General features: G+C 46.1%; 1 protein-coding gene across 1 annotated transcript in view; it reads right to left on the bottom strand.

The window, feature by feature from the left end:
- B4GALT4 (beta-1,4-galactosyltransferase 4) overlaps window positions 1-22,864 on the bottom strand; it is a 141,996-nt gene that overhangs the window by 44,383 nt on the left and 74,749 nt on the right. The window lies entirely within an intron of this gene.

Here is a 22,864-nt window from a genome sequence, read left to right as displayed (position 1 = left end):
AGAAGGCCTGGGGTGTAAATCATGCTTTGCTCAGAGCTTAGGCAGTAGGAATTGTGGTGCCCATGTCGTAAGCTGGCTTCCTCCAAGAGTGCTATTTAAGCACCATCAAGGCTTAAGTGCTGTGATTTTTTTTTTTTTTTTTGTCTGTAGTCTTCACTGGGATGTCAGGGTGCCAGGAAAGGTAACAGCCACCTGACATCCCTCATCATCCCAGGGTTTCAATCCAGAACCCCCTGCCAGCACAGAGGAGCCCTAAGCTGTTGTGACAAATATGCTGCTCTTCACCCACACCACTGCTAAACCTTTTCGCCTGTAGCACCGCTGACAATCCATCCACAATTAATACTATCCAGATGGAGCTGAGCTCCTCTCCCATTTTATCACACAGACACAGATGAAAGGCTGAGGAAACAGTTGATTTTCCCTTTCCCTTTTCTTTTAAACACTTGACTCAGCAGAGAGGTGACCAAGCATCTCCTGAATGATTTGCATTGCAGCAGGCACCTGGGCTTTTCCTTAGCCCAGAGTGACACCAGTGTTGGCACTTGGTGACATGACACTTGCAATGCATTGAATGTAGCAGGGGAAGAGATGAAGGCAGGCAGAGAAAATGTTTGCTGTCTGGGGCAAAGGAATAAGATACCCATCCTGACCCATGTCCAATGGCAATGGAAACTATGGCTTGCAGAAAGCTGGACAACAATATCCCACGTGTTTTTGCACAGAAGCTGTGTTGTGAACATACACCGGAAGCAGATTTCAGAGTAATTGCCATTTTGCATACTGCATTTCCCAGATAAACCTCTCATTGCCCTCATGGGTGTTTACTGTTTGTTTGTTTATGCTGAACAAGAACAAGCTGAGGCATATGAGCAAATAACATCTCTGTCTGGTGTTGCACTTAGTGATAAAACATTGTGGCTGAGAGTCTAATGATAAGCATGGACCACAAGCAAATTTCTGATAAAGGTGTGTGTTTTGCCAGGGAGAGTTGTTTTTTCCTTGCTTGGGTTGGTTCCCTATCAGCCATTATTGGAGTATAAATGAAGCGTCTTTCCCCTACAGAAGAGTTGAGGATGCTGTTTGAGTAGTTGCTTATCTTGTTCCAGGGAGATCCAGTGCTGGGTCTCTCCCTCTGGCCTGGTCCTGGAGACCCCAACAAGCCTGCTATGGACTGGGAAACCACTGGTCAATTGGGTCAACTTCTCTTTCCTGGTGATCCCAAGGATTTGAAACTGATGAGTGAGATCACAACAGCTGTGGGATTGGCCATTAATGAAAAACTAGATTTTTTTCAAGGGATTATAATGAAATTTTAGTCTCTATCTATATGTGTATATTATATCAGTACTTCCAGATCTCCAGTCTCACACTTATTACTGATCTTTGAGTCCTCTGATGCAAAGACATTCTCTCATCTGTCTGTCCTCTGCTCAGCAAACAATCCCTGTAACCCAGGCCCCAGGGAGGCTGAGATGAGGCATCCTGTTATGATGGACAGTTGCTCATCTGCCTCGGAAGCTCCTGTCTGCACAACTTAAAACACTGCCCTCTGAAAACCCTTGGGAAGATGGAGAAATGCCACTGATTCCCAGTCCATTGCCAAACAACTGAGCATGTGACAAGGCCAGCACCACTGGCCCCATTTCAACATATCCTGTAATAATTAGCTAGAGGGAAAGCCATTAGACAAGAAAAACATTTAGCTGAAAAGCAGTTAGGGAAATATTCTGTCTTGCCTTGTGGCTACTATCTAAGGGACTTCCTCCCTCCAGAACAGTTGCACAGATCCAGCTGTGAAATGGACTCTATCTCATCATCTTTGGACCAAAGCACAACAAGTACCTTTTCCACAAACTCCCACAAAACTCCGCTTCTGTAAATGTGACAAACACAGACATCTTTGCCTTCCTTTATTTAGTATGTCTTGGCATTAAATATCTTATCATGAGCTTACTGAAGAGACAGACTTGACAGGTGCCAAATTCTAATGCAGTAATTTTCATGGTTCTTATAGGCAAAAGAGCAAGCCATCTTAAAAGTTAGCCTCTAGCACTGTTATGAAACATGGATGTTGATACAATCCTGACACCAGATCACACACTCCACACCCTGTGAGACAAGCCATGAGTGCAGGAGTGAAATCTGACATTGAACTCAGCTCATCACAGACAAACTGCACTGAGATGGCAGCATATAGGGAAAGAAATGTTTCGGCTTCTTGGGTTGCAGTGCAAAGAGACTCCGTAACGAGCAAAAGAATCAGAAATTCTCATTGATATAATTGGAATTGCTGAAATCTGCTGGGACAATTCACAAGGCTGGAATGTTGAAATCCATGGGTTTAATCAGTTTAGGAATAAGTGAGCAGAAAAAAGAAGTGGAGGTGGAAGTCTGTATTAAAGATGTCATTACTTGATTTAGAGCTATTGATAATCCAGAACCAAAGAATGTTGAATGCTTATGCTACTTAATAAAACTCAGGAGGCATGCAGGTACGGGGATGTTCCAGAGTGCTAAATCAAAGCAGAAAATAAGGTGAGTTATTCTTTAAGCACCTGTCTCTTCTTCATACCTAATGCAGAAGGGAAAAAAAATGAAAGTAGTTTTAATGAGCTTTGATTATAAGGATATATGCTGGGGCTGACAGAGTTTAAAGGTTTCTAAAATTACAGATGATAATGACTGTGAGATGATTGCATTAAATGTGGGCAAACAGAGGGCAGTTGCAAAGAGCTAATTTCTCAACAGAAGAAGAAAAATACAAGTGAAATTGATGGGGAAAAATTAGGCATGAAAAATGAATTAAAATTGGCAGGTTTTACAGAAAAGTTTGCTAGAAAAAAAGTACATCTTTTCAATCAACCAAAGGGATGCTTTGCCTTGAGAGCTCATCATCCTTATTCAGCTGCAAAGTCAAAGCAGCAATCAGAAACTGGGAAGACATGTACAATAAATGAGTTATACTGTATCAGAGAACAGATGACAGTCAATATAAATTAGAAGTCGTGAATATAGAAAATTGATAAAGGAAACTAAACATAAGTTGAAAACAAGTACGTGGTAAGGACAATAAGAAGTTTAAGTGTCTAAGGAACGAAATAAATTCTATCAAGGTTCATGACTATGGAGTTAATATTTTATTATATATTGGGAGAAAAAGAAGACTGATTTAAGTATTTCTTCTGGTCTGTATTTAAAAAAACACAGCAACATTTTAAGAGATTGAAGAAGTGCTTTCCAGTCCATTAGTGTCTTAAGCTATTAAACATCACCTGCTAAGGTTAGATATTTTAATGTTTCCAGATCTGAATGACTTTTACCCAGGACTTCAAAGGAGTTCACAGTGTCACCTATTGATTAGAGTCAGTAATCTACAGTAAACAAATCTTGGCATGGAGGCAAAATCTCAGAAGACTGAGAGAATTCTAATGCTATGTTAATGTAGCAATAAAATGCAAGCAGCTTGTTCCAATGATAGGTCAGATGGCCAGATGTCCACTGCTGACAAAGTAATGAGCAGAAATATCATTAATGACAATCAACCTGTTGTGATTTTCTTGGACTTGCAAGTTTAGCTGAAGAAGTTAACCACACAGATTTCTCTTCACTTCACAGTGCATGATATTCTGATTAAAAACCAGACCTGTGATGATTTTACAACATCCATAAATCACATCATAAATGGGTTAAGGATAAACAGCTGTAAGGTCTTTAAAAAGAGTTGTCAGGAAGAACAACTCTTCAAATGGGGATGGTGTCTCACACAGCTCAGCAATCAGAAATGGGCCTGATGCCTAATGATCTGGAAGTAAATAAAAAATCACAGCCAGTAAAGTTTATAGAGAGATAAAGTTTGGCAGACTAATAAATATAAGAAAAAAGCCATCACAGACCCTGAAGTGCATTCAATAGCAAGTGGATTATTACAGACAAAACACATTTTGACATGATTCAATGAAAAACTAAGAAGAAAGAGCACAAGATATTCCTATCACAAATGGCACTTACACGTCAACTCTGAAGAGGATCTAGTGGCAAAGCCAGACAAGCAATAATCATCTTGTACCACCATTTGACAAAGAGAGATAATAAGAGCTTTCAATGCAGAAGAAAAAGTGTTTCTTACTTCTCTGTTGTAGAAGGGTTATTTAATGTTTGCATGGCAGTATTACACAATCACAGGATGTGCTGAGTTGGAAGGGACCCACAAGGATCATGGAATCCAACTCCTGGCCTTGTGTACAACCATCCCCAAGGGTCACACCATGTGCCTGACAGCATTGTCCAAGTGCTTCTTGAACTCTCTCAGGCTGGGTGCTGTGACCACTGCCCTGAGGAGCCTGTGCCAGTGCACAACCATCCTCTGGGTGAAGAACCTTTTTCTAGTATCCAAACCAAACCTCCCCTGACACAACTTCAGGCCGTTGCCTCAGGTCCTGGTTGCCAGTGAGAAGAGATTAGTGTCTGCCCCTTCACTTCCCCTCACACAGAATCTGTGCACTGCAATGGGGTGTCCCCTCATGGATCAGACTAAATCAAGAGTACTACATTCAGCTCTGGTGTCCATCCTCTAAAGGATGCTGAAAAATCAAAGAGAAAAGCAAATAGCAACTAAAATCTTTAGAGATCTGGGGAAAGTGCCTTTCTATGAGGATATCAGGGTTGAGCTTGTTTAGTTTATCAAAACCAGGACAGAGAAGTGATTTGATTGCAACTTACAAGTACCTTCATGGGGAGAAAATGCCAGCTACTAAAGGGGTGTCTCTAATCTAGCAGAAAAAAAATAGTGCAGGAATTACTGACTGAAAGCTGGACAAATTTGGGCTGGAGGCAAAGCAAGAATTTCAACAAAGAGGATGGTCAGCCAGGAAACAGCACTGACATAAGATGTGGACGTCACATCCCCTGCTCTCCTTGAATCAAGACTAAATGCTCATCTGAAAAAAAGATGCTTTCATGAAACACAAGTTCTCCCTGCCATTATAGTGGCAATGGAATAAGAATATGAAAGACCTGCAGTGCACAGAAGGTCAGACTGTTTGATCAAACTGTGATTCCTTTTAGCCTGAAACGTGGCAGGCCTAGGAATTGCATTTGCATTCAATTGGTCAAATGAGCCACACTGTAAAAATCTAATCTCCAGAAAAATAAAAAAGAGGCTCTTTTTCTGCCACCTGCAAATGTGTTATTCCCCTCTACTGACCATTCACTGTGGAAGCAGATGGGAACCTTAAAGAATGAAACCTAACACTGTGCTGCTCCTTCATCTGTCTCCTTTATTGTTGCCTTTACAGGTTTGGGTAGCAATCCCTAAAAATCAGCAAAACATAAGCACAAGATCACTTGTGGCATGGCATTGTGGAGAGCACTGAACTCACTTCTCTCATTTGAAAGTCTGTCCTTTGCTTAAACCCTCTGGCATTATTTGCTAATATTGCTTTGTGTTGTAGTGTAGCAGGGAAAGAATTTGTACAAAGCAGGACCAACTAAAGGCTGCAGAGCCAGGAAAGATCTTTAATCCACAGGACAAAATAGCACTGATAATACTTCCAGAGGAGTTGGGGGCTGGTTTAGTCATCAAGCCAGACTGGCTGCACAGGCCAGACCATAGGAGGGTAGGAATTACCCAGATTTATTAGGTACCCCACCAGTGATACACCATGTGCTAGTGCCCACTTGCCAGAGGCCACCAGAGCACCTCACCTCCTGTTTGAGGTATGAATGCCTGGGTATTGTTTCTCTGCTGCCAGCCCAGAGGCTGGCTCCTGAAGATTGATCTGGTGAACTTCTCCTTGCAATCTGAGTAAAGGCAAAAGAATGGAAAAAGCCAAAAGGAAAAAAAATTCAATTCCATCTTGCAGCCAATTATTAATCATATGCGGTTTCCCAGAATTTCCGGAGTAGTTCCTTGATCCCCTCAGGACCATGCGTTAGCCTTGTGAATCAGAAACAAGCTTTTCTCTTTCTTCTGCCACATAACTGACACTTTTTTTTTTTTCCATTCTTTTGCCGCTTTTCTCCTCCTCATCATCAGTACACCTTAATTCCTTTCTTTGATCCTTCTTTCCCCAGCTGCTACTTTCCAGTTTCTGTTCCCTGTATCTCTTCTTCCATCACTTCTTTTGTTCCATACTGTTTTCTCCCATATTCCCTCTCTCACAGCTCTGCCACAGCAGTGCCCTGACACAGGAAATGTGATCTGTTCCTATAAGAACAATACAGCTGCAGCCTCAGCCTATTTAATGAAAGCCTTGAGTTTACGGCACGAACAGCTTCTGAGTCCCTGAGGTAGAGGCAATGTTTTGTATTAATATTTGATATCTTATTTAGGATGTTAAATCAGATGCATGAAATCTCCCAGGAAGAATTGAAGGCAGAGTCCTGTTTAAATGATATAGTGCTAAGCCAGGCTGATGGACCACCCCTTCTTGTCTTCCTGCCAGACCTCTCTGAGCTGCCCTGGTTTTAGATGGAGCACAGTCAGTTGGAAAACCAGAGGAACAGTATTTATGAAATCCCTGTACAGCTTACATTGAGATTCCCTGCAACTGTGTCATCTTCCAACTTCTGTCTTGAGTTACTTCTCTCTCTGGTGGAGTGCCTCACCCCAAATGCTGAGTCAGATGCCTTCCCACATACCTTAGACCAGGCAAAGAAGATGACTGCTCATTTTTTTACTCCCTCTTTCTCAGAGAGACACACACACATATGCAGAGGGACATTCCCCCACTACCTGCATCCACATATGTGGCTGGGGGAATTAAAAAAGACCTTACACTTATTGTTTCAAGATGCATAAAACCAAAGTGATTTGGACCCTGTTGAAGATGAAGATTTCCCACCTTTCCCCTTTAAGCTTCATTCAACTGATGCTTGTACTTTCTTTCATGTTACCCCCAAAACATGTGTATGTACCCTGTCTTTTCTGCAAGTAATTTGGAGACTCTCATCTCCAGAACAACCTCATTCTTCCAGATCTGCTCCTGCAGCTCCTGGCTGAGCTCTTCTCTCTCCTTTCTGAATCTCTGCATCTCAAGGTGGCAATAGCAGTAGCCTGTTTCCCTTCCCAAGCCTAAAAGGGCTTGGTAAAGGTAACTCAGGGCACAGTTTGCTCTCGCTGCATTTTTCTGTGCTTGAAGGCAGGAGAGAGGGTGGGAGGAAAGGTAGATGCATTCTCTATTTGTCTCTCATCTTCCTCCTCTGAGAAGATGATGTGATACAAGGAAGTGAGAAAAGAGAGGCAGAGGAAGAATATGTCTCTTTTAAGCCTTCTCTGCCTTTTCTGCTCCAGGAGGCCGGTGAGACTGGGGAAGATCAGTCCTTCATGCCACAGGCATGGCTTGTGTTCAGACAGCCATCAATGCTGCAGGACCTGTAGTCAGACACAAATCATGAGGCTTGGAAAAAAACTATATCTCTGGCCTGGAGTTTTGACCTGAAGAGGTCAGAGCTATAAAAAGCTGTGATCTTTACGGACTGATCCTTGAAGATAACATTTCCATCTACTGTGCCCCGGGGAAGCCCTGGCACAATGGCTCCTCACTGTATGCCTGCTACTCTTCACAAAGGCCCTTTTTAAAGAGCTATACCTGATGGCTTCCTTTTTTCAGGATGTGGTATCTCAGCATGAGACACCTCAGCAAATGGGTCAGTGGGAGAAGGCAGGTTACCTGCCCCAAAAACGTCCAGAAGGGCAGGAACAGGACTAAGGAGGAAAAAAAGAAAAGCAGCTTTTTTCCTCCCTTCTGGGCTTGGGCAGGCTGACAGGCACAATAAAATGTGTGGGTGTCACTTGGCAGGTGTGAATCGTTCAGACAAGCTACAGTACACATCTCTAGTTGTTTTAAACTGCCTTCATGCATCAGACTTCACCATCCCTTACACAGATTTATTGCCACAATCTTTCATTGAAAGGATTAATGCCACCAAGACCTGGCCGCTTTGGACATTTGCATCAAGGCTGCCATCCTGGTAGTCAACATTTCCTCTATGGCTGTTTCTTTCCCAAGTCATTTAGGAGAAGATCAATGCAGGGAAAGGGGAATTCTGGCATCCTTCAGGTGAAGCAGTGTCCTGTCAGCAAAATGACTGACCCTCTGCAGGTCCTCTCTGTTCATGCATAGTGCGTAGCCTCGCTGAGCAGAGAAATCCCACCCAGGGCCTGGGGGCAGCTTTGGGGAGGAAATACAGCCAGAGGTCTGGGCAAGCATCTGGAAAGTCACACTTTCTCTGGTTAAACTCTGAGGCTGACTCACTGCCTGACCCCCAGGCAAACCACTCCCTTTGCTGAGCTCGTTTTCCTATGTGAGTTAGGGCTGACGGCTGGGACATAGCCCGGGGAAAGATGGGGGAGTCTAAATTTACTACTGTGAGAAAAAAAATCATTGTTGGTGTTGAGCAATTTAGGTGTGTGTTTGTGTGTAGTCTTTGGCAGATTCTGGCATTAGATCTGGCTTCATGCAATCAGAGAATTTTTTTTTTTTCCTGAAGAACGGTGATCAGCTTTATCTCAATAATAAATCAGAATAGCTTTCCAGGTTTTTTTTAATTTCTTCATGAAAGCAACACAGACTTTTTCCCACCCCAGAGCTAGCACTTGCTCCTCTCCCTCACTCGCTGCTGGCTACACAGGAGCCCGTGAGCAATTAGATTTCTTTTATCAGGCTGCCTGCCAGCACAATTAACCCACCAGCTCCTCAGCAGAACCATCACACTTTTGGGGAAGCAAAAGCCCATTGCCACTATGGATAGACGGTCCTGCCTCCTCTCCTCTGCACAGTGCACATCCACGGTTGCTCCCTGTATGCATGGATTACATCCTCTCCAGGATTAACCATTTTTTAATGTTTTTTTAGGGCTTTTTTCACCTCAGGACTGTGAAACCAAGTGGCACCTTGCTTTGTGTGTATCTGTGTCTCTCTGTGTGTTTAAGCAAGCCCGAGGATGCTGGCCTCTCACTGCAACAAGCACAAACCTGAAACCTCTGCAGAACTGCCTTGGTGCCAGGCAGCCTCTCTACAGTGCTGTACCGTGGCTCCCAAGGGCAAATTTTCTTCCTTTTATAAAATACAGAGTTCTTCATGTCCTTCTTTTGGCTACTGCGACCAGTCCTATTTTGGTCATATACATTTGTGCTATAAATGGTATCCTGAAGTCAGAGCTTATCAACATTGGCTCTGGTCTCAGGGCTTCTTTTATTGCATCAAAGGTGCATTGACATTCGTCCATCTAATTTACTTCTCTTATTTTTGGCTTCTTTTTTTTTTTTTTTCAGCAAATTGGTCAGGGAACATGGTAATAAGCAAAAATTCAAAAATAGACATCTGATAATGATCTTCTACCCCTAAAATTGTCTTGCTTTTTTGAAGCTAGTAATTCAGCACTTCCCCTACAACTCCATCTTTAGAAACTACTTGGTTTTGATTTTCCTAGTGTCCTTAAGATACTTTAAGTATCAACTCTCTGAACCAGTCAGTGTATGTTTAGCAGGGAAGGTAGAAAAGAAAGCTGCTGATAGCTTTCCCCACTTCGACTGTTTAGTTTTCAGACTAATTTCACTGAGGTTGAACATTGCTGCAGTCAGTTCTGTAAGAGATCATGTCCTCTAGGCTGCCATATCCTCCACTCGGAGCTGCAGAAATAAATCCATGAGGTGCTGGAAGGCCACCTGTGGCCCCAGGAGTCCAAAAATCAGTGTAATCTTGCAGAGATGACAAAGCAGATTTCCATTTGCATCCCAGCTCCAGGGCAATCAGCCATACACGCTGGCCAGGCCTCATATGGCCATGTACCTGCCTCTGCTTGGCAAATCTAGCAGACCACCTCAGTGGAGCAGAGGGAAGCTGGTGCTTCAAAGGGAAGCACCAGGGAAGCACCGAGTGCTGTGAAGAGGCAGCAAAGGCAGTGATTCTCTTCACTGCAGACACCAAGAGCTGTGTTGCTTCCTTGCTTCACTCCGCGCTTGGAGGACTGTTTTGTGGGAAGAAGAATGTCTTTTTGATAGCATGCATTGCTGCCTTTGCTATGTACAAATGTGTTGACAAACTTGCTAAAGATTTAACTCTTCCTGCTAGCTTGTCCCTTTGGCTATATATCCCCTGTTCCCTCCACACTGTGTGTTTCTACCTAGAAAAAAAATGTAAAAAGAAGGGTCTTTTTTTTTTTCCCACATCTGAAGTGCAGTTCAGAGCTTCCTGGGATTTCATTCAGGCCAGAGACATAGTAAACCAACTTCAAAGATTCTCCTCAGACTGCTACATCCCATAATCTTCACCACCTCCTTCCCTGCTAAGCCCAAACAGCTCTTGCCATTTTGCCTGTAGTTTATCTTCACTTGCAGGTAGTAACAATAAAGCTCTTCCTCATTGCCAGCCTGATTAGTTTTATCAGCCAGCCTGCCTTGCTTTTTTTTTTTTTTTTTTTTTTTTTTTTTTTTTTTTTTTTTTGTCTAGGATTTTTTCCTTATGCTTCTCTCTCTTATCTCTAAACTGTGATGGAAGTGTTTGGGGTTTAGCTTTGGACTGAAGTCCAGAAGGCTTTAGGCTGTCTGCCATTCAATATATCAAACAAAGAAGGTCCTGCTGAATCATGTGCAACCTCCCACTGGGTGCACAAAATGTAGGACAAAAATCACCTGAGCTCCATTCACCTGCTTACATTTCTTCTTAGGATGTGGTTCATCCTCTCGACTAATTTTTCCATCCAGTGGTGATCAAAAGACCTTCAAATGGCTTTACTTGGGGAGAGGAAAGACTGGAAGTAGTCCTCCACTCCATCATAGTTTCTCAGAAATGTTTAACCAAGCCTAGCACAGCTCTCTCTGCTGTAGTGCTGTGTAGTGGAGCTCCCTCTGGCCATCAGGTCATATTATCAGAGATAATCAGAGCGTATCAGTTTCACACAAAGCTCAGCCAGACAAGCAAGACAAGACAGTCTCCAATGTGCCATGAATGTCTCACTCACATCACATATCATTTTGCTTTTAGCGAGACCTCCCTGTCACAGTGTATGATGTACAGTCCCCATTTCCTTGGAAGGCAGCAGTGAAAAACAGGTTATAGCTGCAAAATGTTTTATTCTTAAGGCCTATTTATTATTTCTATCCTCATTCTGAATCTGAACATCTCAGTATCTATCTTTCTGTGTTTGTTTTAGCTTTGTTTCGCTGTCATGCCTTAGAAAACACTTCCTTCTGCTCAGTAACACCAGGCAACAGAGTTTTCCAGACTGCAGCAGGGGAGGAACCAGTGTGCCACAGCACTGATGACCACAAGGTAAGGGAACATGGCTGGGAACAAACAAGGTGCAAGAGGTTTCTTATCCAAAAGGGAAGTCATATGAAGGGACTGTGTGTACCTTCATTCAGCTTCCTCTCCATCTTCCAGATTGCAGTAAGCAAGGAAGGATCATGTGGGATCACAGAGACATGGTAGGATGTTACTCATAACTGGAGGTTATGTATGTGCTTTAGGAAGGACAGGCAGGGACGAAGAAAGAAACATGAGGAGGTTGCATTGGGGTTCCATCACAAACCCCTTGACCAAGAGGAGGAAGTAAATGAGGGTTTTTAAAAACAGTTAATAGAAATCTCCTTAGTGCAGGTCCTGATCCTCACAGGGAATATCAACCATCCAGACATCTGCTGGGAGGGCAACAGGAAACCCTGACATGTCCGAGGAACCTCAAAATACTGCAGGGATAAAGCAATGCTCTTCTTGCATACAAACAGGGATAATAGTGGTGAATGATGTCACAGAAAGTAGTTTGGACCACAGTGACCATACAATCACTGAGTTTAAGATGAAGAGAATGTTTGGGAAGGTAAGCAGCAGTTAATACTCTGGATTTTCCCAGAGCAAAATTTGATTTTTTAAGAGACTTTCTAGGCAGAATCATATGAAAAAGAAGCTGCTGTGAGGGACTAAGATAAAAAGGAGGGCTGACTGATTCTTAAAACAAAATTATTGAGAGCTTAGGAACAAACAATCTTGTTCAGCAGGAAGACTGGGTATTTCAGCATAGGGCCCATTTGGATAAGCAAGAAACTTCTCAACAAATTAAAATGCAAAAGGAAAGTATACAGGCAGTGAGACAAGGATAGACATCAAAGGAGGACTATAGAAACCTTTCGTGGCTCCTTGGGGATAAAATAATGAAGACCAAAGCAAGCCAGGAACAGAGCAAGAGAGATTGGAAACCTCAGCAAGAAACATCCAGATGGAATTCATTTTAAAAAGTCAAGGCTAAAATATTGCTAGCACATACTCAGCAAATAGAAGATACAAGAAATGTTTCTTGTAACAGCATAGGTCCTAGGGAGAGGAAGCACCAACTAAACAGAAGGTTTTAATATAAAAATGTGCTGAAAATGGTCGTTTGTTGCTTTGGGCACCTAAGAAAGAGGGGGGGAATCTGATGGCAAGAGTTTACATCAGCTGTGTACTTGCGGCACTTTGGCAATTTCTGGAACTGGAGATCAGAGAAAAATGATGAGAGCAGTCAGAGAGCTAGAAGGTCAAATTTACAGCAAGTATTACAGAAGTTAAATCTATATTTGTGGGATAATAGATGATCAAAAGCAAACACAGCTATTCATCAATAGCTAAAGGGCAAGGTTTCCAGGGAGGCAGGAGACAAGGTAGGAGCAAAAGAGGATATTTCCAACTCAGTATCAGGTAAGTTTTATGGCCAAAGTTGCAGTGGGTTGTGGAAAAGTTTCCTGATGGTAGAGATGGAAGCCCTGTGCTTCATTTCACTTGTATAGAGACCTCTGTGCTGGGTAGCACAGAATCTGTGCCAGCAGTGGGTGGGAGGTTCTGGAGTCAGGATGTGAGAGGGACAAAGAGAAAATGGTGTCAAGTCCTAAGAAGGGAATGGTATTGCTATGTTTAATTGTTCTGGGTTTCTGCCTGCCATATGCTCTTCCACCTTCACCTCAATCAAAATACCCACCAGGGTTTGCTGCAGGAAATCAGGATTGGGCTCAGAATATAAACCTGATTTCTTGTAAACCCTTATTTTTTGGTCTCACTGCAACAGAACTGACTTATCTCCACCTAGAATGACATAGCAAGAGCTTCAAGCATCTCCCATGGACCCATTCCCTCTCCACACAAGAATTCTGGTGAAGTCTCTCAGTTCCTTTGCAGTAAAGTCATATTCAGTCTGACAAAAGGGACACAAACAGGATTTGAATTATGAAGGTGTTGGAAAGGAGTGGGTAAGAGTGCTGGATATATAGCAGAAATTAATTCTTCCTTCCTGGGGCCATTTGGGGAGGAGAAATCAGAGACCTTATAGACATAGACCCCAGGAGCTGAGACCTGCACACCAGGAGAATTGAGGGCTGTGTAGGGTAGGGAGAGGCTGCATCATGATTCCCCAATCCTGTTCCCTCTCCCCACCACATACACACTGACCATAAACTTTTTGCATCCTGTTTCCTGGCTCCTCCACACTGGGCATGCAACTGCAGATTTACCTCTCAGCACACACTTCAGAGAGAAATGGTAGCTTTGGACAATTGCAGTCTGTTTAATTGGAAAGCTGTTCTGCCCATGCAGATGGCAGAAGGGAGGTGATTCCCCCTGTCCCCGGACCAGCTCACACCTTACAGTGCCCCAGCCAAGTGCTGAGCTGCCAAGAGAGGAATCCCTCACTCGCCCCTGACAGCTGCTGAGCCGCTGGAGGGAAGAGCACTCGGTAATGATATGTACGCCTTGCTCTGTCAACACGAAGATTTGTCCCCCTGCCACCCTCCCCAGCCTCACCCTGCAGCTGGATTCCAGCCAGTGGAAGCCCTTTAGAAAATGGAAATGGATGCGTCTTTCACAGTCATTAGTGTGGATTGTGCTAATGGGATGTCATGATAAACACTGACAGTTAGCTGAGGGCAGTGGCGTTCACTGAGACTCCAAATGAGAGGGCAGCAGATGCTACAACAAGCTCCAAGTGCACCCGAGGAGGGGGAGGATGCGCTGGGAAGGCAAAGGCAGGCTGGTGGGCAGGCAGGCTGGTGAAGAGATAACAGAGCTTGCTGCTTCAAGGTCAGCAGCCCGAGAGCACTCCTGGGTGCTGGCAGTGCCGCAAACGCAGAGCATGGGGGTAAGGGATGCAGTGGCTGGGGATTTTGCTTGTTTGGAAGGTGAGGAAGCCTCAGGGGAATCCCAGCTGTTAGCATATGTGTGGGGAGCCCGGGGGGCTGCATGGCAGGATCAGGTAAGTGCTGCTGGGCACCACTAGCAAGGGTAGTCTCAGGGAAGAAATGAGATGCCCATGTTCAGGGGAGAGGATTACTCGCCTTGCATTATCATTTGAGCTTGCACGCACATGAAGAAATGAGCTTAGAGCTTCAGTACCTCAGGGAACTGACCAGCATAACTATAGTTAGATAATTATACCATTAAATCTATGCTAATACTACTAAGGCTGGTCGTGAATTTTTTAACAAACCAGTGTTTCTTTGGAAAATACCAACTGATTTTATCAAAGATGAAACTTTTCTCAAGGACAAGGACACTTCAAATTTTAAAAAGACAATAAGAGTCAGAACACACACTTATTACAGTGAAGTGTTTTCAGGACATTTCTCTCTAAGCAGGATTTCCAAGTAAATGTCCATCCATGAATCAGAGAGTCAAGGGACTTCAAACTGTGGATCGTCCACCCACAGCAGATACTGATCAGTAGGCTGCTCAGGAGTTGTTCCTGATCTTGCTGATTTATTTTCACTGATAAAAATCTCAAAATTATCTTATTCTGGTGCAGATCAGAAAATAATTTTTGCATCCTAAAGTCTGGTAAGGCAGGAAAAAACTAGTTCACACTCTGCTCTCAGTATAATTCACCCTCAGGGAGATGCTGTTCCAGAATAAAAGCATTTTCTTACTTTGGAGTAATTACTCTTATTCCAGAACAGATTATGCACATGAGGGAGTTAAAATAACATAGCTAGAGCAATAACTGTTATTCTATTGCCATGCAATTTAACTTCCCAGAATATTCAAATCTTAAAGGATACAAAGTACACATATAGTCTTCTTCTCATTGAGAGTATTAGCTCTTCTTAGGGCAATGTTTCATATGGATGTCCTATTGACAAAAATCAGTCTTGTCTGACAAAATTAGACCTTCAAAGACAGGTGACAGATGACCTGTGACTTACTCGAGGAGGAATCATTGACTTTATTCCTTGTGCAGCACAGGTACAAAAAGACATGCATGCACACATACATGGAGCATGTGCACATTTGTATTCATTTCATATCCTTGACCTGATCCTTTGCTGCTTCTGAGATGGAAAGCAAAGAAATAGCAAGGAGGCCTTTCATCACAAATGAAACTGAAATAAAGAGTGGGGTACAAGGTGCATGTGGTATCAGCACATTACATCACATCCACCCATCACTTTTCTCCCAGTATTCTCACTGGAAGTAGCTCTGAAGACATCACAATAATGACTATTGGCAGGGTTTGTGTGGGCGAGGTGCTGAGAGCCGAGCAAGCCCAAAGTCTGAATTAACGTTTGAATCTCCCACGCAGAGTGTCCTCTGCAGTGCTGAGAGGAGGTCAACAGATGGAGGAGGATGGAGAGGAAGGGACTTCCATATCAGTGCTCATGAGCTCATCCCATTTCTTTGCTCATAGGGTCTTTCCACCTGTTTCAGGTTGAGTGGCACTGCCTCTTGTTCTTAAAGACAGTCCATCAGCAGCAATATTGTCCAGAGGTCTGAAAGCTTTCTGAGCCCTCTTACGTCATTGTCATGTCACACTGGTCTAGCACGCTTTGCAATACTCTATTTCAGGACTGAAATAGAGTTTCATGTTACAAAAATTATTAACTGGCCAAGCATTACAAGCACTCAAAACTGACAGCTTAGAGGTTGACATGCCTTTAACAAAGAGCCCAGCACAGTGGCCTTTCTATTTGCTGGTGTAGCACAATACAGCAATCACCAAGAGTCCTTAGTTCTTCTACAGACACATTTGCAGCCTCTTGTCCTGTTCATGTCCTGGTTTTGCCCATGGAAACAGACTTCATTGCTGATTGACACAGAAACAGCCTGTCTTGGCATTCGGCTCAGGCTTGGGCTTTTTTTGCTGTTCCACTCAGCACAGCTGTAATCACCTTGGCCTGAACAGTGCTCAAGAGATTTCCAGAAAGCAAAGAATGTTAAATGCACTGAATCTGTAATGTCCAAGCTATCTCCCAAGCAGAAACCTAAACAGCATTACACTGGAGTAGTGGAGGCTGTTCTTGTTGAGGGAGAGCTTGCAGGCTGAGGAAAAGACATTGCAAAGAAAACTGGACACCATGTCCTTCTCTGCCTTGATAAATTCTGCTTTCTCATCAACAGGTTCAGCCCTCCTAAGAGGGAAGGCTCTGCCCAGACTTGGCTACCCAGCCCCAGAAGGCTGGCATCAGAAGCTGACGTAGTCAGAGGGCCCCATACGCACTAGAAGGCCAGATGAACAAACATCTAAGTGCTCACCAGCAAAGACCAGCATGCATCTTTCTGTGATGCACAACCTACAGCAGGAAGCAGATTCTGTTCTAGCAGAAAATGATCAAAAGCTTCTGTCTCATTTATGAGATGACTTTGCTCGCTTGTGTTTGGAGGAGGCATATGGCTGACTCGGAGAATCCATAGGGATTTGTGGCTGCTTCTCATTTAAAGACCAAAAATCACAACTAGAGCTGTTACCCAGAACATCACCACATCAAGAGAAATTTCCTATCTGACCTCCACATGTAGGTCTTTCATACAGGACTTCACAGCTATGACTACATGGAACTGCTGGCATGCTCAGACTTGCATTCAAGCACTAACCCAGCAAGTGGGGGACATCAAGTGCAGAAAAGCCCTCCCCAGCCACTAGATGTTGCATGGATACAGCACTGGATGTTGCAGAGGGCAATACTGCCCTGACATTTGCCTCTTTCTGTGGCTGATGGACGCATGGACTCTGCCCCCCTGTGTCCAGTGCCAGGAGGGAAGGCCAGCCTTGGGGCACTTAAAACTGACAGCGATTGTGCGTCCCCAGGACAAGCCCATACTGTGTGAGGCAGCTCCCAGCCTGGGCAGGCGGTGCTATTTGACCCTTGCAGGGACCATTCATTCCCCTTGTACAAAAGAAAGTCTTGTTCAATTCGATGTCGATGAAAGATGTGGAGCAGAGAGAAGCTGGGAAACAGAAGCCACTTTCTCATATAGCCGAGGAGCTGGGTGACAACTGCCCTCTGTTCTCCACCCCCAGCCTCTCTCTGCCTCCCAGAAGGAACAGACAAAGGACGTGTCATGATCAGCTTTTGGGAAAAGGATTTGACATCACTGTCAGTAGAGCGGTTATGGAAAGCAGGGCCGTTCACATCCTTCTGGAGGCAAATTTAATACTGGCAGTTAGGAATGGCAGTGCAGAGAGATCTGCTGTGGTCAGGGTGTGGTGAGTGGCAGCATCTCCTTGTTGAAGTTGGGGTCTCTATGATGAGCTTTCAGAACTACTCGTGCATCAATTCACTGTAATGCCATGGAGGATCTGTCCATGCTTTCAGCAGATTACTCACTTAAGATTTTGTTTCTTACAAAAGCAGTTACTTACCTTTAAGGAAAAGCCTTATGGAATTTAATGGAGACGAGACTGACAGAATGGCATAGAAATAATTCTTAAAGCTGACAGTTTAACAGAGAGCATCTCCCTTTTTTAAGCCATTCTATAGAGATAACCCTCAGGATAAAGCTCTCTGCTTGACACTAAAGAATGGATCATAAACCAATCAAAAGGTAAATCATATTTTCCCTTTGCAAAACTTTTCCAGAGGAGCAGAATGCTGAAGTGCCATCTTTGGGGTACACATGGATCCCCTGTCCAAACAGCTCAATGGTTCAGGGTTTCTTTAAACTTTTCCATCAATACAACACTCTTTCTCACTTCCCTGCTCCCATACTGTTCTCTCCCTATCACATGGGAACATTCTCTCCTGCAGGAATGAGACCAAAGCCCGAGACTTTCTTTAGTTATGTATTTCTTTAGCTGGTGGGCAGGAGGATCTGAGGAAAGGCAGTCACCCAGGCTCTCTCCAGCTTTTCATGGACAGATCCCATCCCTAGGGTGCAAGGTACATGCAGAAGCAGGCAATTTCTCCCCCCGTACAGAAGGTATGTGAGGGCTCTGTCCTGCATGCAGCAACCTTTACACATGCTGTGTGACTGGAAGCTGGTTCCTGGGGTTTTGCAAGCCCTAAGACCCTCTGCAGTAACAGTGCCTTGCAGGTGGCCAAGAAAGGAGCAGAGAGCACGGGAAGCACCAAGGCAAAGCCCTGTCAGAGGCTGTGAGCTCTCACAGCGGCTCCTTGCTGCACCTTAGAGTGGTGCTGCTGAAAGAGCTGCCTCCCAGTTGCAGAATAGCAGATGTGTTTACCACACATCAATCTGTCTCTGTCTGGGTCCTTACCCGGCCCCCATCATCATCCTATTCAAGAGTCTGCAAAGTATTTAAAAATAGCATTAACACTAACAATCTCTCTTTCTTTCCTCCCAAGCTTGTAGCAGAAATAGCTTGATTAGTGTACAGCTCTGGTGCTTCAAGGGGGAGAGGAATGAAACTGCAGAGCTTTGCAGAGTGGCTTTTCAGCCTTCTTCAGGCAGCAACTGCTGGCTGCTTCGCTGAAGCACAGGTTCTTCAAAGGATGGCAGATTTTAGATCAAGCACTGCTTGTTCTGCCACACATATTCCAAGGCAGATTTACAATGAGGAGAGAGAGAGAGGCCCTGCTGCAGCTTTGGACCTTGAAAGAGATGCACCTGCCACCCCTCATCATCCCTTGCCATTACCCTTTAACCACATCCAGAAGATTGGGAAGGAAAGGAGTTGGGAAGGGAGTCTGTCCTGGGGCAGAGGTGTGGACTAGGCAGAAGATAGCTCAGAGAGCTCTCTGAAAATACCATCAGGCTGTATGTAGCCTGACCAGGGAGGAGCTTGGCAGGCAAGACGCTGGTGTCTCATTGCAACCCTCAGATATGGATTTCAGGGGTGACTTTGAGGGAATAACTTGTCTTCTCGAGGGCTTATCCTCCCTCTCAGCAGGAAGGGTGCCACCTTCCCAATTCACAGGGAAGGTTTTACTCACTTCAGTATGTGTGTGCAGTGTTTTGAGATTTGTATTTACAGAGACTGTGATGCCACTAGCTAGCAATGCTTCACAGGCCATGTCAGGTGCAGCCATGACTCTCGACTGACCTTTGCAGTAGGTTTCCCTTCCCAATCCACATCCCCTGTGTGCCTTTCTCCAGGGCTGCTGCCAGCTCTTCCTCACCTTTTGTTCCTGAAATACACCATGCCAGCCGGGAATCAGCAATGGCCCTCTTTGCTTTTCCCCTGCCTTGAGGGCACTGAAGAGGCAAGTTCTCCGCACAGCTTCGAACAGACAGTCCCAACAGCACAGCACCACACACATTCCCACAGCAGAGCACACCAGCAAGGTCCCTGCTGCCCTGTAGCCAATTCCCCTGTCAAAAGGAAGGGTGGGAAGCGTGAACGACTCGCTCCCCCAGTCCTATAAGGTGCCTCAAACACACACTGTACTGTGCATTGCTTCTAAGAGCTGCAACAGGAGGGGTGAGTCAGGAGAGTGGGGAGCAGCTGCAGCCACTCAGCCCAGATGGAGTAAGGACCTCGGGAGGCTCACAGTGCTGCGGCACAGCTTCTTCCTTTGCAGCACGAGTCAGTGAACATTTTCCACAGTGTTTCCTCTCCTGTGACTTACTGCTGCAAGATTCAAGGGATGTGGTCTGTGGGTCTGCCTCAAGGCTGACACAGCATCAGGCCCCTTAGGGCATGGCAGTGAAAAAGCAACAAAAGCAAATTGTAGGAATAAATTGCACACAGATTGCAACTGTAAGCTACCCTCTCCAACAGCATCTCTCCCAGGTTCTCGAAGCATTTATCACTTGGGAAGGAGCTTTGCTTAGTGGCAACTCAGGATGGAGGTTTCATGGAGTTTCACATCATGTTGTACTTTCAGTGGAGGAAGTGTGGGCAGAGAGGGGCAGATGGCCTAGGAAAGTATAGCATGCCAGGGAAGAGCTGCCACCCAGAGCACTGCAGTGTGGATTGCTGCATATGTCTGTGCTGGACAGAGTTGTGATGGCAGTGGAAGGAGGAAGGTCTTACCAGGGCAGCAACTCCACTGCCATGTGGCTAGGACACAGACTGCCCCAGCCACTGCCTTCAGGAGGGATAAAGAAGACTGCAGTACACAGGATACTCCTCCAGTAAATCTACTGTGGATTCTCTATCCAAAAAAAATTCACAGACCCACTTGTCCCAGAACTGAGTCCCATTGCAGAAGCATGCAGCTTTTGCCAGGAGCCAGCTCTGACTGTGGCATGAAGAAAAGCATCTTCCTGCACTGCCAACTCTCAGCACCTCCAGTCCAACCACAGGACAGACTGACTAAACTGTGGCTCTGTGTGTAGCAGTGAAATAGCCATGTCAAAGGTTGGATGGACATAAAAAAGAGCAGCCTGGAGCATGAGTAAGCAAAGCCTGAGTGGTTTGGGCTTCCAGAGTTTCCAGCAGCTTTGGATCTGACCTCTTCCTCATGCTTTTACACTCCAGAGAGAACCCCTAGAAGTCAAAGTCCTTAACCAACATCTCCTAGAGAGGTCCCAGGGTTAGGGTGTTCACCCAAAGGTTGCCTGCAGCTCACTAACCACCCAAGGTATCTGTGGTTAATAATCAGTCAATTAACTCCTCCCCAAGTTCTTTCTTCAGCCACAGGAGGAGAAAGTCTCTGCCTTATCCCAGGGAATTCTGAAAGATACAATGCCTTGCAGGCATAGGCAATCAATTTCTTTGGTGTGGATTTTCCTAAAATCAAGGTGCCGCAGAGCTGGAACAACCCAGCTCACTCATTCTTGGAGCAGTGTAATGCTTCTGCCAGTAGTGCAAGAGGAATCCAGGCTTCTGCTGAGCCATCTGTGGGGAAGCATCTCGCCATTTCCTGACACCCACACGCTGGCTTTCATCCACAAGCACACAGAACCCTTCTAGGCTGACCATGCCACCTGGGGACTTCATGCCTCCAACACTAAGGCTGGCTGGCTGGGTGGATGGATGGATGGATGGATGGATGGATGGATGGATGGATGGATGGAAGGATGGATGGATGGATGGCTGGCTTCATACCATTTAAGGATGCCAGGGCAGAATAAGAGCAGCCCTCAATACACTTGGTGAAGAGCAGCACCTTGTGCCCTGCTCAAGCTGGGAGAGGACACAGCCAGTGGGTCTGCACAGCCATAAGCACAGCAGTGGTGAGCATGGTCATAGTCCTTCTGGGTACTGACCACAACCACTTGGAATGTCCCCTTGGAAAAGGGAGAAGCAGGTGAGAAAAGGCACTGACACTGGCCTGCTGCTTTGCCTGTGTTGGGTTCACCTCTGTGTTCCACTTTGTAAATGCCATTTGGGCTGTAAAATGTCACTTGATGTCTTTCTTTCCAAGGTGTTTTCAGCAATGCCTGCCCCAGAAAGAAACATGGCCAAGACCTGCCAGCTATCCTGAGAAGACAGAATTCTCTTGTTCTCCAAGAGCACTTGACAGCCAAGGATCTCCAAACATTTTGCCCTGCTTACTGCATCCCATGGCAGGAGCTTTGTTCCCTGAAGCCAAATGTGATCAACAAGTCCCCACCTGAGCCTGGGACTGTGCTGGCCTTCTGTGCCTCATGGTTTGCTGAGAGCTGTTTTTTTCACTGAAACCCCTTCAGGAGAAACTGGAATATGGCTGTCACAACCCTCAGAAGGATAAGGGAGGGATAGATGTGCCTCCTACAGCAGGGCTGAGGTGTGACAGTCCTCACTTCTGCCCTCTGTGCATCCAGCCCCAGCTGGGAGGCTGAAGCAAGAGCTGCTTTTCACACCGGCTTTTGAGCAGCAGGATGACTTCATTATGGCCCAGAAACAGCTCCTAAGGGAGGCAGGAAGGGGAAAATTGAAGCGGGCCGGTCTTCTGCTCCCACTTAACCTGCTCCGAGGCAGAGGCCGCCAGACAAAGCACGGGCTGTGGCTGTTCGTGTGGCCAGAGCAAGGAATGGCCCAGCGGCTGCTGCAGTGGGAAATGGTTGCACCAACATCACCGTCATCCCACCTCAGGGAAACTGAGGCACGCAGTGGCGATGGGCGCATCGAGCAGCAACTGGGGGGAACCAAATCCCAGAAGCGCTGTGGCCGCTGGGCTCGGGCTGGGACTCCTCGGTGGCCTTATGGACAGCCAACCCGCACGGGCTGTAGCTATGGCAGGTGGCTCTTTCTTGAAGCAGCCGGAGCGGGAAATCATCCCGCCACCGGTGAGCGGCAAAGAGAGACCCTCAGGACGGACAAAAAAATTCCCGCCCCTCGCCTTCGGCGGGAAGAGCAGCGGCCGGCCCGGGGCACGGAACCCTCCCCCTCAGAGGGTGCCCGGCCCCGCTGCGGGCGGCGGGGGCAGCGCTGCGGCCGTGCCCGGCTCCTCTCGCCTTTCCCCCTTCTCCCGGCTCGGGTCGCGTCCTCGCCGCTCCTTCTTTCCCCCCTGGCTGGCTCCGCGCTCGCCCCTTCCCCGCTTAAGGTGGCCCCGCGGGATGCGCGGCGCGCAGGAGCCGCTGCGGGCGGCCCTCGGCGCTCCCCCCACCCCCGGCTCGGGGTGGCCTTAAATCGGCTCCGCGCCGCGCGTAGCCGCATCCCCGGCGCCGTCTGAAGGCGGGCGCCGCCATCCGCCGGCAGCGCCGACGGGCCGGTCCCGGTGCCGGTGCCGGTGCCGCTCTCAGGGCGCAGGGAGGACGCGCCTCCGCCCGGCGGCGGGCGATGCTCCCCCGGCAGCCCC

Source organism: Zosterops lateralis, assembly GCF_965231275.1.
Source record: "Zosterops lateralis genome assembly, chromosome: 2".
Lineage (NCBI taxonomy): Eukaryota > Metazoa > Chordata > Aves > Passeriformes > Zosteropidae > Zosterops > Zosterops lateralis.
Note: the sequence above shows the minus strand (reverse complement) of the source record. Positions and strands in the feature narration are given on the sequence as shown.